The following is a 14,667-nucleotide window of genomic DNA, read 5'->3' on the forward strand; positions in this document are numbered from 1 at the left end:
ATCGCCAAAACACTAAGAAAAATTATAAACAATATATCAAACCAAACTAAGCTAAAGAAAAAAAATTTAAAAAAACAGAAAAAAAACTGGACTAAAATTTCTCAATAGAAACAGAGCAATATTATGTCGTCAACTCTGTTCCTCTAAATTGAAAGGTTATTATAAGGGGATCTACATCATGTGAAAATATTGAATAAATGGACTCCAAACTTCCTCAAATTTAAGCGAAGGATCAACAGTACCACTCCTAATTTTTTCCAAGTTTAAACATGATATTAGTTTGAGAAAACCATTGAAAAGTAGTAGAGGGAATTGGGTCCTTCCATTTAAGCAAAATGGATCACTTGGCCATTAATGTAACAAAGGCAATCATACAGTTAGCGGAGGCAGATAGATGGCCAGATTCTATCCTTGGTAAACCAAAAATTGCAGTGATAGGATGAGGCTATAAATCAATCTTCAATACATTTGAAATAATGTTAAAAATATCTTTCCAATATTTTTCCAAAAGAGGACAGGACCCAAACATATGTGTCAAAGAAGTCACATTCGATTTACATCTGTCACATATAGGATTTATATGTTGATAAAAACGAGCTAGTTATCTTTTGACATATGGGTCCTGTGAACTACCTTAAACTGTATCAAAGAATGTCTGGCACACATTGAAGACATATTACCTAAATGAAGAATTTTCTTCCAAGTCTCTGTAGGTAAAGGTGTCTGGAGTTCACTTTCCCATTCATTCTTAATTTTGTCCAGTGGTTCTGAATGAATTTTCATAATCAAATCATAAATTATTCCTATCAAGCCCTTTTGACAAGGATTAAAACCAAATTTTTTTTCCATAATTTCAGTTTTGTAAGGTGTGGGAAAAGAGGGTATAGTAGCTTTTAAAAAATTTCTAATTTGCAAATATCGAAAAAAGTGTGATCTAAGCAAATTGTATTTGTTAGACAATTGTTCAAAAGATGAAAAACAGCTATCAATGAATAAATCATGAAAACATACTATTCCCTTCCTTTTCCATATGGAGGGAAGTCCTTAATGAATACTTTGCTTCAGTATTCAGCAGAGAGAGAGAGAGATTGACATTTGTGAGGATAGCATACAACAGGCTGATCCACTAGGGCATGTCGACGTGAGGAAAGGGGATGTGATGGAACTTTTGAAAAACATTAAGATAGGTAAGTCACTGGGGCTGGATGGGATATATCCAAGGTTATTACGGGAAGTGAAGGAAGAGATTGCTATGCCTTTGACAATGATCTTTGTGTCCTCACTGGCCACAGGAGTAGTGCCAGATGATTGGAGGGTGGCAAATTTTGTGCCTTTGATTAAGAAAGGGAGTAGGGATAGCTCTGCTAATTATAGACCAGTGAGTCTTACTTCAGTGGTGGGCAAATTACTGGAGAAGATTCTTAGATACAGGATTTATGGGCATTTGGAGAAGTATAGACTGATTAGGGACAGTCAGCATGGCTTTGTGAGGGGCAGGTCGTGCCTTACGAACCTGATTGAATTCTTTGAGAATGCGACAAAGCACATTGATGAAGGTAGAGCAGTGGATGTGGTGTACATGGATTTTAGTAAAGCGTCTGATGAGGTTCCTCATGGAAGGCTCATTCAGGAAGTCAGGAGGCATGGGATCCAGGGAAACTTGGCTGTGTGTGAGGATTCAGAATTGGCTCAATCATCAAAGACAGGGGGTGGTGGTAGATGGTGCATATTCTGCCTGGACGTCAGAGACCAGTGGTGTTCTGCAGGGGTCTGTTCTGGGACCCCTGCTCTTTGTGATTTTTATAAATGACTTGGATGAGGATGTGGAAGGATGGGTTAGTAAGTTTGCTGATGATACAAAGGTTGGTGGTGTTGTGGATAGTGTAGAAGGCTGCTGTAGATTACAACAGGATATTGATAGAATGCAGAACTGGGCTGAGAAGTGGCAGATGGAGTTCAAACCAGAAAAGTATGAAGTGATACACTTCAGGAGATTGAACTTGAAGGCAGAATACAAGGTTAATGGCAGGATTCTTAACAGTGTGGAAGAACAGAGGGATCTTAAGGTCCATGTCCATAGATCCCTCAAGGTTGCCGCACAGGTCAGTAGGGTTGTTAAGAAGGCATATGGTGTAGTCGGGGTATTGAGTTCAAGTGCCATGAGGTGATGTTGCAGCTCTATAGAACTCTGGTTAGACCACGCTTGGAGTATTGTGTTCAGTTCTGGTCGCCTCATTATAGGAAGGATGTGGAAGCTTTAGAGAGGATGCAGAGGAGATTTACCAGGATGCTGCCTAGATTGGAGACTATGTTTTATGAGGATAGGTTGAGTGAGCTAGGGCTTTTCTCTTTGTAGAGAAGGAGGATGAGAGGTGACTTGATAGAGGTGTACAAGACAATAAGAGGCATAGATCGAGTGAACAGTCAGAGACTTTTTCCCAGGGCAACAATGGCTAACATGAGAGGACATAATTTTAAGGTGATTGGAGGAAGATATAAGGGGGATGTCGGGGTAAGTTTTTTTACACAGAGAGTGGTGGGTGCATGGAACGCACTGCCACAAAGGTTGTGGGGGCAGATACATTAGGGACATTTAAGAGACTCTCAGATAGACACATGAATGATAGAGAAATGGGGGGCTATGTGGGAGGGAAGGGTTAGATAGATCTTAGGACAGGATAAAATGCCGGCACAACATTGTGGGTCGAAGGACCTGTACGGTGCTGTAATGTTCTATGTTCTATGTTCTAACTACCAGTCAGCTCCAAAATACTATTCAATGCAAAGTGCATATTAGTGGCACACACCATAACTGGCTTTCACATTGATAAGGGTGTTAATGGGTGTTATTGCCAGTAAAGATAACACCCTCAGGGATGACAGCCCTGTTACATTGTATCTCAGAAGTGCATGCATTAATAGGCATTCTCATTGGAGTATACCTTGACATGATGAATAAAAGGGACTGCACAAGTTGCCAGAAGCGGATGGAGGATGAGTGGACAGTCACTCGGAGATCTTTGTCGGAATACTTCTGTCAATATCTCAATCATTAAAATGGAAATTTCAGATTTATTCCTTTTAACAATTGGCTGTCACAATTCAAGCCACTGGTTTGTATCACCCCACCTCCTCACATGCCACCTCCTTGCTGTTAGGTATTCCAATCGTAGGTGGGTGGAACCTCATTTGGGTACTGTACATTACCACTGCTCAAATGACGAGGCTTGCAAAGAAAGAGGTGGCAGTGTTTGGGAAGAGGGGGGCTATGCCTGCTAATTAAGCATTATTTTAAACAACTGAAGCTGGAAAGTTTAAACATTGTGACTTTGAGCATGACAACGTTTAGATCCATGACAAGTATCATATCAATATTGCAATTAAGTAACTGCTTGGATTTCAACAGAAGTCAGTTTTCAGGGAAGAGTCTGTAACCCAGCTGTGAGCTATAGAATATCCAGTTGTTTAAAGCCATCACAAATATAACTATCACTAAGAACTATCAGATCACTGTGAAGGAGCCCTGGAACAGACAAATGCACAGAGAGAACAGGTGATGGATTTTAGTGAAGACGTCCTTACTGGTGTGCAGATGTGTCACATGCTGTTACTTGCTGAGATTCACTTAGGAGAATTGCTTGCTGAACACCATAGGTGGATATATCTTGTTCAAAAATCATGAGAGCAGTAGGTTTTTTTTTCTGATGAATAACATAGGAATGTTAATAAGATATCTAATGGAATGGATTCCTGAATATATTTTTCTTTTTAGTAACCTTTAATAGACTTTTACTGATGCTCTGTGCTTACTTTTCTTGCTGCAAGAATTCACTTGGTGACGGATTTAATCCAGGAATCTTAATTAGTAATGGTCTCAGTCCAGGAATTTATTTGGTGATGGACTTGGTTTTAAGCCAATTCTCTATTGATCTGACCACAGCCCTTCTAGTGTCTTCTCCCATCAAATGCTTGAGCTCAGTGAGATAAAATGTAATATAAGCAGAGTGCAAAACAGGCAAGAGCAGTCCACCAATTATCCATGTGATTCTTCAGTTTATACGTTCCTGTTCTTCAGATTATTGCTATATATTTCGTATATTAACATGAATCGAAAGCATTTAAAATTACATCAATTCTAAGCACATGCCTAGTTACTTAATTGCATCCAGCAAGTATTGTTGATCAAAATTACATTACATGATCATTTAAAATTAGAAAGATACAACACAGGAACAAGCCCTTTGGCCCACTGAGTCCGCATGCTATATTAATCCCTTTTTTATCTATGTTCCGATCAACTCCCCCCCTCCCCCAGATTCTACCACTCATTTACACACTAGGGGCAATTTACAGTGGCTAGTTAATCTACCAACCCACGCATCTTAGGGATGTGAGAGGAAACCAGAGCACCCGAAGGAAACCCACATGGTCACAGGGAGAACATGCAAGTTCCAGTTAGAGAGCACCCAAATTCAGGATTGAATTTAGATCTCCAGCACTATGAGGTTGCAGCTCTCCCAGCTGCACCACTGCATCACATTACATTCTCAATCCTCAGCAAGATGCCGTGAGGTAAAATCTGCAAGTGCTATCAAGTGGCATTGACTCACCATTAATCTTCCCATTGATGCCCTGTTTAGGATTTACCGGGTCCACTCTTCTCTAAGTACCTTCTCAGCCTTGGTCCAAACATGGATTAAAAAGCTGAATTCCAGAAGGGATGTGAGAGTGGCTCCAGCATGTGACTGAACGTGTCATCAAGGATCCCTGGTTAAAATGACGTCAATGGGCATCAAAAGGGTACACTCCAATGATTGAAGTCATACTTTGCACAAAGGGAGGTGGTAGAGATTATGTTTGTTTGAGGTCATCCAGCCCATACAATGTTGCAGGAATTCCTCAGGGCATTGTTCTGGGATCAACTATCTTCAGCTGCTTCATCAATGACTTCCCTTTCACCAGAAGTGGGGAAGTTTGCTGATGATTGTACAATATTCAGTTCCATTCGCAACTTCTCATCAAATGCGGTTGTCCATGCTGGCATACAACAAGACCTAGGTAACATCCACTAAAGTGCCAGAGGAAAGAAAAGAGAAACAAGAAAAAGTCTAACTCTCTACCCTTGATATTCAATGGCATTATCTTTCCAAGTTTCTAACCATCAACATTCTGAAGGTTACCTTTGACTATAATCTCAAGAGGACTAGCCTTATAAATGTGGAATCAAGGGCGGGACAGATTCCGTGTCTGTGGAGGATGACTCACCTCCTGCCATCTTCTAGAAGGTATAAGTCAGAAGCATGATGGAATACTCACCACTTGCTTGGTTTAGTGTAGCTCCAACAATACTTAGGAACCTCATCACCATCCACCATACAAAACTTCTCTCCATCACCAGTACACAGTGGCTACAGCTGTTACTTGCATAGGCTACTCTGACAGCATGTCCCAAAGCTGCAACCTCCGTCCCAAACCTGCAACCCCTGTCCCAAGAAGGACAAGAACAGCAGCAGTAGATGCCACTCCAAGTCATACACCACCCTGATTTGTAAATATATTGCTGAACCTTCACTGTCACTGGATTTAATTCTTCGAACTTCCAAAACAATGACATTGATAAGCAATATTATTATCATCTTAAGATCAGCCACAAGGAGAAAGTAAACTTAATTTTATACTTCATTTACATCAGTTAATCTGTCTTCAAAGTTCTTCTGGAATAATCTCCACTTCAGAGGATTTCATCACAGCTACATTTCTACAGAAGTCCATGACAGATTTAAAATAAGATCACATTGCAACATAATGTACAGCTTGAGAGAATAAACATGAGCTGGTTGCTTAAAGAATGCAACGGTCAGATTGGAGGTTTGGGATCATAACATTTACGAAATGCTGATTTTTTTTCTTTTACAAATCATTTCCAAAGCAGCTATTTAACTGTCTTATGTCAAATAACACAACATGCTTTTGATTACTTCAGAAAGATTGTATTATTTTGAATGATTGATAATATCTGGAAGAGAAGAATGACATGCTGAATGTTTTAAATTGTTATAACAGTCTACAGATGTAATTTTAGGATTTATGCTGAATATGTCTTATCAACATGACATTTATACTTTAGTTCCAGGTTATAATTTTCACCTGTACAAAAAGTAAAAGAGACAAACCAGGTGGACTGTAAATTTGAAAATTGTAACTTCAAATGGTAGATTTGCAAGCCATTTGGAGGGTGTCCAAAGGTCATTTAATTAGCTAATGTACATTTCCATTAAACACGTCTAACTTGATAAACATGGTCAGAGGTTTCACATTAGTGTAGGAAGTGTCTCCCTCAGGCATACTGAAATTGACCTCGACTAGCTCTGAACACTTCAACCTTCAAAATCCAAATGCCATGAACAGTGTAGCTGCAATCAAGAACTCCCAATCTCCTAGCGAATCCAAAGGATTATCTAGCTGTGTCTGTGGGAGACACTTAACTCTATGTCCTTGTATACCCTCAACCAGCAAAATTTTATTCCTCTCACATTTAAACATTATTAATTGAGTGTGTAGCCACTAATTTTGTTTTGAAGGCGAGTGCCACGCTTCTTCTTCCCTGTGCGTGAAAAGGTATTTCCTTAAATTTCTTCTGAATGGATTGACTCCAATTATAATGCTTTTGTCTCTTTGTCCTAAATTCACCCATCAGTGGAAAAGTTTTGATCTACCGTATTAGTTTCTGTCAAAATCCTAAAATCTTTCAATGTCATACTATCATAATATCATTATGACATTGAAGACCATTCACCCAATCAAGCCAATGCTGGCTCTCAGAGGATTCTATCAGTCCCATTCCTGCCAACTTATTTGCTTGTAACCAATTCTCTTGGACATGTCCATCAACTCCCCCTGATTCTCCTAACACCATCTGCGTTGTGGGGGGGGGAGGTAATTTTCAATAGCCAATTAATTTACCAGCACATCTTTGGCATGTGGGAGGTAACTGGAGCATTTGGGGGAAACCCATGTGATCACAGAAATAACATAGAAACTCCACACAGGCAGCATCAATCAGGATAGAACCTGGGTCACTGGAGCTGTGTGGCAGCAGAATTAATGTCGTGCCACCATGCTGCTCTCTAATCACCCTTTATCTTTCTATATTCCAGTGAATATAAGCTTCACATTGGAATGGAATTAATCTGCAGGATAAATGGAAAATTGTTTCAGATCATATCTATATCATCTCCAGAACCAAGGTCACTTCAAGTTGCGTTATTAAGCAGTACTTGTGCAACTGTCCTTAAAACTTAAGATCATAGTGAAGGTTAATAATCTGGTGAAATTGTCCAATCCTTTCAATGGTCTGAAACCTTGTATCACACATTTTCTCAACCATCTTTTCTCCAGCAAAAACAATGTGCAATTTCAGAGTCAGAGTCCCAGGTCATCATTAACTAGTTCGCTGAAACATATGAGAAAATCAACCCTAACCTTTGTAAAACAAAGGTCCTCCACCAACCTAACCCTGCTGTACAACACCACTGACAATAAAAGTGCACAAGACCCTGGAAAACCTAACTCTGGGAAGCTGCCTCAAGCATGGCAGACATCGAAGATGAAATTCACCACCAGCTTCAGGATACTAGCAACCCCACTGGTTGCATGAGGAAAAGGGTGTTTGAAAATCATGACCTCAAATCTGGCAGAAAGCTGATGGTCAACTGTGCAGCAGGGATCCTCTGCACTGTGTGCTTCTGAGTCATGAACCACCTGCAGCATGCACCTCAAAGCACTTGAGAGATACCATCAACGCTGCCTTCACAAAATCCTTCAAATTCTCTTGCAGGATAAGCAAACCAAAATCAGTGTTCTCTTCCAGGCTAACATTCCCAGCATTGAGGACCTAATTACACTCAGTCAGCTCCAGTGGACAGGTCAGGCCGTTGACATGCCTGACGCAAGGCTCACAAAACAGACAACCTATTCCAAACTCTGACATGGAAAGAGAGTACCAGGTCGACAGAGGAGTCAAGGATGTTCTCAAAGTCCTTGGCCAATAACTGCTTAAAATGGAGAGGGAACATTCAAAATGACATTTGTCCAGTTCATTCATCAAGATCACACAGAAACCCAGCATAAATGAAGGAAGGAACACATCACCTTGCCAAACCACCCAACCATCCACCTGTCAAGCAACTTCTGTGAGAAATTCTGCAGATCCCATATTTGCCACGTCAGCCAACTCGGATCCCACAGAAATGAAATGAAAGCAAGTCATCCTCATCCCAAGTGACTGACTGAAGAGAAGATGTATAAAATGTGCAGTCTGTCTTAGGACATAATTAAATATATAGTCAATATAGTCTGCAAATTACCATATCCAGGTTTTTGGTATGGGGAGAGAGGAACATTTTAATTTTAGGTCAATGACTTTTGATTGAGCTAAAGAAGGCAGAAATCTAACTGCTTACAACAAAGTATAGAGAAAAGAAAAGAAGATGGTTTGGAAAGGGGTGGAGATGAGGGAGGGGCAAGGGAGGGAAGGAAAAAAAACACAAAGGAGTTGAACTTGAATAAGGTGGAAACAAGGAAAGGTCTATTGACCAAAGGGATAATGTACTGGTCAGGAAAGGCGATGGCAATGGAATAATAAAACAAAACATTGGTCTAAAAATGGTGTAAGTCTCAACAGCAGAACGATACTTGGTGCCTGATAATACAAAACCAGGAGATACAATCTGAAATTACTGAACTCAATGTTGAGACCAAGTGTCATCAAACAAACTTAGTTTGCAATAAATTTAAAGAAATATTAATGTGATTGTGTTAAAATATGTAAAAGGAAATTTTCAGCATGTATCAAAATAACACACATTGATTAAGACTGCAAAGTCTTCTGGTCTAACGAACAGAATTGACAACTTGGAGCAGTTTCTGGGAATGTATCTGGTGTGTATCCTATTCATCAATTGTAATACTTCACGATGCTTGTACAGAATCTTATTTACCATTTTATTGTGTTTTTTTTCCCCTTTATTTCACGGTGTGTTTTTTTTTCACCTTGTCAAGTGCTCTCCCTTTGTTATGTGCATTTTCTTTCCTCAACATTTACATTAAATCTAATCATGTAATTTTCTATTATTCCTAGATATTCCTCTATTCTAAGGTTACTCGCTTCACCTCATTTCCTGGAAACAGATGAGTACTGACTCATCAGTACGCTATTGTCAAACTGCTGTTGCTGATCAATTTACAGAGTTTAGTATGCACACTGCTATAGAACTGATTGGTTCAACATCCCATAGAACAATTCTCAGATATTTGCTGCTAGGCAAGTCAAGTTTCTACAGAACATTCAGAATATAGAATAAATTAGATTAAAATAATGGACTAATAAAGAGGTGATTTTGTTCCTTTGGAAAATTTTGCTCAATAGGAAACAACCAATACATATAAAATGTGTTCTTCGGTGGTCTTAAAGCAAGAGATTTCATTTTATTTTTCCTATCCAGTCTAGTTACTTAATCCTAGAAATTGTAAAATTTTATATTTTGCTTTTCTTACCACATTCCATTTTCAAAATTATTGATCTTTCTATTAATAGATAGAAATATATGTTATTCTCACTATGTACTTTGATCTGTAGTAAACATCACAGATATCCAAGGGATCAACCTCAAAATGTTCACTGCTTTAAATCAGTTTTAGATTTACATATACATAAATCTGTTGACATTGATACATACATCAAATCTTCTGGTTTTGCATTCTTCCCATTTTCATACTATTTTGATTACTTAGCTGAAAAGTACAAATCTTTAATTGTGAGGATCAGTCAGGTAATGTCAGTCTGTGAGAGACTAGCCAGGGCACAGATTCCTGTGAGTTAAGAACTACTATCACTAAATGTGTTATTTAGCCACATGAGCACATTGTTCTGTGTCTCTGAAATTAGAACTGAATTTGTTTGCACTGCAGAAAAGATAGCTGAGAAAATGTGTGATACAAGGTTTCAGACTGTTGAAAGCACTGGATAATTTCACCAGATTATTCACCTTCACTATGATTTTAAGATTCAAAGGCAGTTGCACAAAATTGGCAAAACTACACCTCTGAAAGCTTTCCTACAGAATAGTAAATGATCAGGAAGGAAAATGGAAATAATATTAGGTTAAAATTGTACATAAGATTAATACTCCATAACATTTACTTTTATTGTCCCATTGAACAATGAAAATGCAATTGAAAGTTTAAAAAAATGCTGATACTAGAAATCTGAAATTAAAACAGAAACTGTGGAAAGCCTTCAGCAGGTCAGACAGCATCTCTGGAGAGAGAAACAGAGTTAATGTTCTTTGTCAATGAAAATACTATTTGTGAAATTCAGTTGATCAGAATTGCATAAATATGTGAAGTTGATATCCAGAATTTTGCTTGGTACCCTTGGCAATTAGAGAGAAGATATGTTTATATTGCAGCACTAGTCATGGTGAGCAAGTATACTGAAACTAATTTTGCATTTTAGAACCCAACATTCTAGACATGCATGGAGTAGCTCTGACATTCTGTTAAAATATTGAGTTCACCTCATCCTCATAAAGTTAGCACTCGCAACTCACAACTTGTATATGCTACCAGCTTTGAACAATAACTACATTATCCAAACATACCCCTTGGCATTCTTCACTCCATCTTGTCTGACAAGGTTGCACATATTTGGAGGAACAGCGCCTGGGAACATGGATGCATGCAAATCTTACCTTCCATGTAAGAATTAGTGCTGGCTTCAACTGGAGTTATTGTTGATTGAGCCTGTGGCCAGTGAAATAGTGAACATAATAGAGACAGATGTTATTGTTATACTTAAGCCACCTTCTCACGTCTGATTTTCTCCTCATTGCTCAATTTGTTCTGATTTAAGTACGATGTAAGTATGCACCTTTTACTCCCACTCATTACCTTGCTAACATTATATTTTTGTGTTTTTCCCTTTGCACATTCAAACAACTGCAACATACCTGGGCAGTGACGAAAGAGCAACTGGTGGAAAGGCAAGAAGACGTTGATGATGAAAGCATATCATCACTTGCACCTATCAGCTCAGCTACTGAAACAGCATGAATTAAAGGCTGGCTAAGAGATGGGGTCTATACATGGTGAAACACTGGGCGTAAGTTACGTGCAGTGAGGATGAGGGGAAAGGTTAGTATTGCCAACTCCCTGCATGACAAGGATGTGTACAGATTCTGCTGCAGAGAACTCATGAGTACACATTACAGAAGGCTAATTTGTGTGTACAATGAAAAGTTACTACCAATGTAGGTATCCTGGAGGAGTCAGCCTCCAAAATTACAGAAGGATTTGTACAGAGCCAACCATGATCAACATTACTGGTTTTCATTCTTATATGTGTCCGCTACAAACAAATACAACTCATTTGTGTATGCCATGATTATCATGGGGCCCGATATTGAGCCCTGTGGAACCCTTGCATACAGACCTCCAGGCACTGGAAGTCCTATTATCCTTTACTTTCTGCCACAGAGTGAAATTTTAATCAACTTGCCACTTCCTCTTGGTCTCTGTGAGTAATGTTAGTAGAAGCCCATATCCTGCAGTCCAAAAGAAGGTGACTAACGGGAGCAATTTGGCCAGATATATTAACTTTTTAACAGATTAGAAAATAAATTGAGACACAAGAGACTGCAGATGCTACTAATACCCTACTACCCTTATAGATTACACTATTAGCCTTCATATCCAGGACATTGTCCTTCGTCATTTCCAGTTGTCCCCTTTATTCGGGCTATCTTCCCTCTCCACTCTCAGTCCTGATGCAGGGTCTTGATCTGGAATATCAACAATTCCAACCCCCTCTCCCACCCCACAAATGTTGCTTGACCTGCTGAATTCCTCCAGCAGATTGTTAGAGAAAGGACTGATAGATAAAGATGTAAAGAAAATATTGCAATTCATGAAAAATAAATTTAAAATAGATTTTAAAGTAGAAAATATTTGGAATGCCATCAACTGATATATTACGAGGAAAATTATTAAGGAGACTTAAAATGCATTCAGATATTAAATTAGCATGGTTGGGGGTCAAGGATATCAGTTTTGATTTATTGTAGATGTAGAGAATTGAAGGATTAAGTATCAATTTAAAAGGAAGTAGAACGTCAGAGGGATAAGTTTCATTGGGTCCCCAGATCATTTCTTGTCCTTGGCTTCCTTGCATATTTGTGTAATATCTTGCTTTGAAGTTTCAACTGGGATTAATCAATTTGCCACAAGAGGCAGCAATGACAGGTTACAGGACATTGGAAAGAGGAAACTCAAGAGGCTGACATTTCTTGTTCTGATGCTCCTATTTCACTTTACAAAATATCGGAAATAACAGTTTTACTTGCTCAAAGAAGCTTTTTATGGACAATCAAACTCACATACTGATGCAGGTTAAAAATATAGGCAGGAAGCCGGCCTCACACATTCAATTCCTAATCATTCTGAGGCCAATTTTTAAGATGTAATGTTTATAATACTTTTACTCTTCACCTGGCTTACATTGACAGACATGGGCTCAATAGCAGTACCATAGTTTTGTTTTAAATTATGCATGAGGCAATGTGATATTGATATGGACCCAAAATTATTTCTTCATTGGTATAATTTTACAAGTTGAAATAAAAAGGAATATATTTTACAGGACCTTGTCAATGACAAGGTGACTTACCAGTGACCAGTGTGAATCAGGTTATTGCAACAGCAACATACAAACAGCAGTGATGCAGGTATAAAATTCATATTGCTGTCTTTTAGACATTAGTTTACAATTTGAAATAATGTCATTTTCCCAGTCAAAGGCAACTTTAGGTTGTGCAGCAATTCTTCCAGAGCAAGCTATTCTTTCTTGTAAATATTTGCTATTATTCAGAATTTATTTTAAGACAAGTTCACCTTTCCAGTATTGCTAATCCTCCAAACCAAAGCACAGTAATAAGTTATTCTTCAGCTGATGTGCTAAAGAAGTTCTGAATGTGTTGGGAAAAATATGTTTCTGGAAGTCACTACAAGCCATTTATAAAAAAACATTTTTACAATTTTTGTCACACAGAGCACAGAATGTTAACTTGCCTTATAACAATAATTAAAAGACACAAATTATTGCTGGTCAATGGGTAGCACCCCTGTTGGACAAATCTAACAATGACTGTTGAAGTCAAAGGGGACATAAGTTTGTTTTTACCTTTTGGTAACAGGTAATGAACAAATATAAGAATGTTACATTGTTAACTGGTTAATGGGGAGAGCCATACAAAAGTGTGTAATGTCACAACACAGGTAAAATTAAACAGGAGGAATAAAACTTTGAAAATTGGGCTAAAAATATTTTCTAATGTAAAATTCAGTAACTTGGAAATTCATACAAAAGTCTGTTCATAAGGCAAATATGCTTTTCTCTGAGTTGCTCCTTGAGATGAAAATAGTGAATGTCTCTTAAATAGCCTTTGCTTCCTAAAGAGGTTGGCACACAAATGGGATACTTAGGTCAGCAGATTGGCACAAGGAACAGAAGAATTGTGGTTGCTGCAAATGTAGAACAGAAATATAAAAGGAAGCAAGTCACAGGAATATGAGATAACCCCCAAACAAAACAAAAATGACTGTGTCATCTGTGTTGTTCCCCGAATTTTGCCTCCACTGCTTTCCGGAGGCAAAACCGTGGAAACAATGCAAATGATGTAGTTGTTCCAACGTACAGTGTAGGAAGAGGATCACACAAGGAATTCCAAAAATTCACATCCCTTTGGAAGAGAATTTTTTTTTGTGTTTCTATATTATACTGAAACTATGCCCTCTAATTCTAGATTACGTCATAAGGAGAAACCTCCTCACAGTGTCAGCCCTGTCAAGCTCTTGATTTCTTCCAGACTTCAGTGAGTATGGGTATCCCCAGATTTACAAGCGCTTTATTTAAGCATTTTTGCTCTAACAGATGGCACACCAGTTTCCATGCATTGGAATGCATTGTACCAAATTCCCATCAAGTATTTTGCCCAGGTTTTTTGATTCACAAAATTTTGCTTTGTGAAATGTTTTTCAGGAATGCATCTCTTTCATAATTGAGGAATGGCCCAATTTGTCTCCATTATTAACAGTTGACATAACTTTGCTACTCTACTGGATCCAGGCTCAACAATCTGTAGGTTCTAGGTTGATGAATCATTTCTCTATAGCATTTTTATTCCACTGAACATGCTCCGCAGTGCATGAGTTGAATGATGCTTAAGGTGTAATAATTGGTACCTGCCACTTGGTACTATAAGGAGTAAGATTAAATGCTTCCACTTGTTAATCATCATAATTAGTGATCTTTGCTCATTAGCATGCATGTCTAGGTATCCAGTGAAGAAAGATTACTCTAAGATGGGAAAAATTCTCGACATTTTGTCATTGCATAAGATATATGAAAAACTGACTAAAAAGTCGTCAAAGTAAATTGGCTCCAGTTTCCTGAAAGATGTGGTTCTCTTCTCTAAAAAACTGCAAGGCTATGGTGATGCTTGGAAGTCATGTAGACAAGGTCTCCTTTGTTGCACTGTTAATTACTTGTTAACTGTTTCACCCACTCATTATTCCCTAGTCACTGTGCTGCATGATTGAAACTTATTGTCA

Source organism: Pristis pectinata, chromosome 16, assembly GCF_009764475.1.
Source record: "Pristis pectinata isolate sPriPec2 chromosome 16, sPriPec2.1.pri, whole genome shotgun sequence".
Lineage (NCBI taxonomy): Eukaryota > Metazoa > Chordata > Chondrichthyes > Rhinopristiformes > Pristidae > Pristis > Pristis pectinata.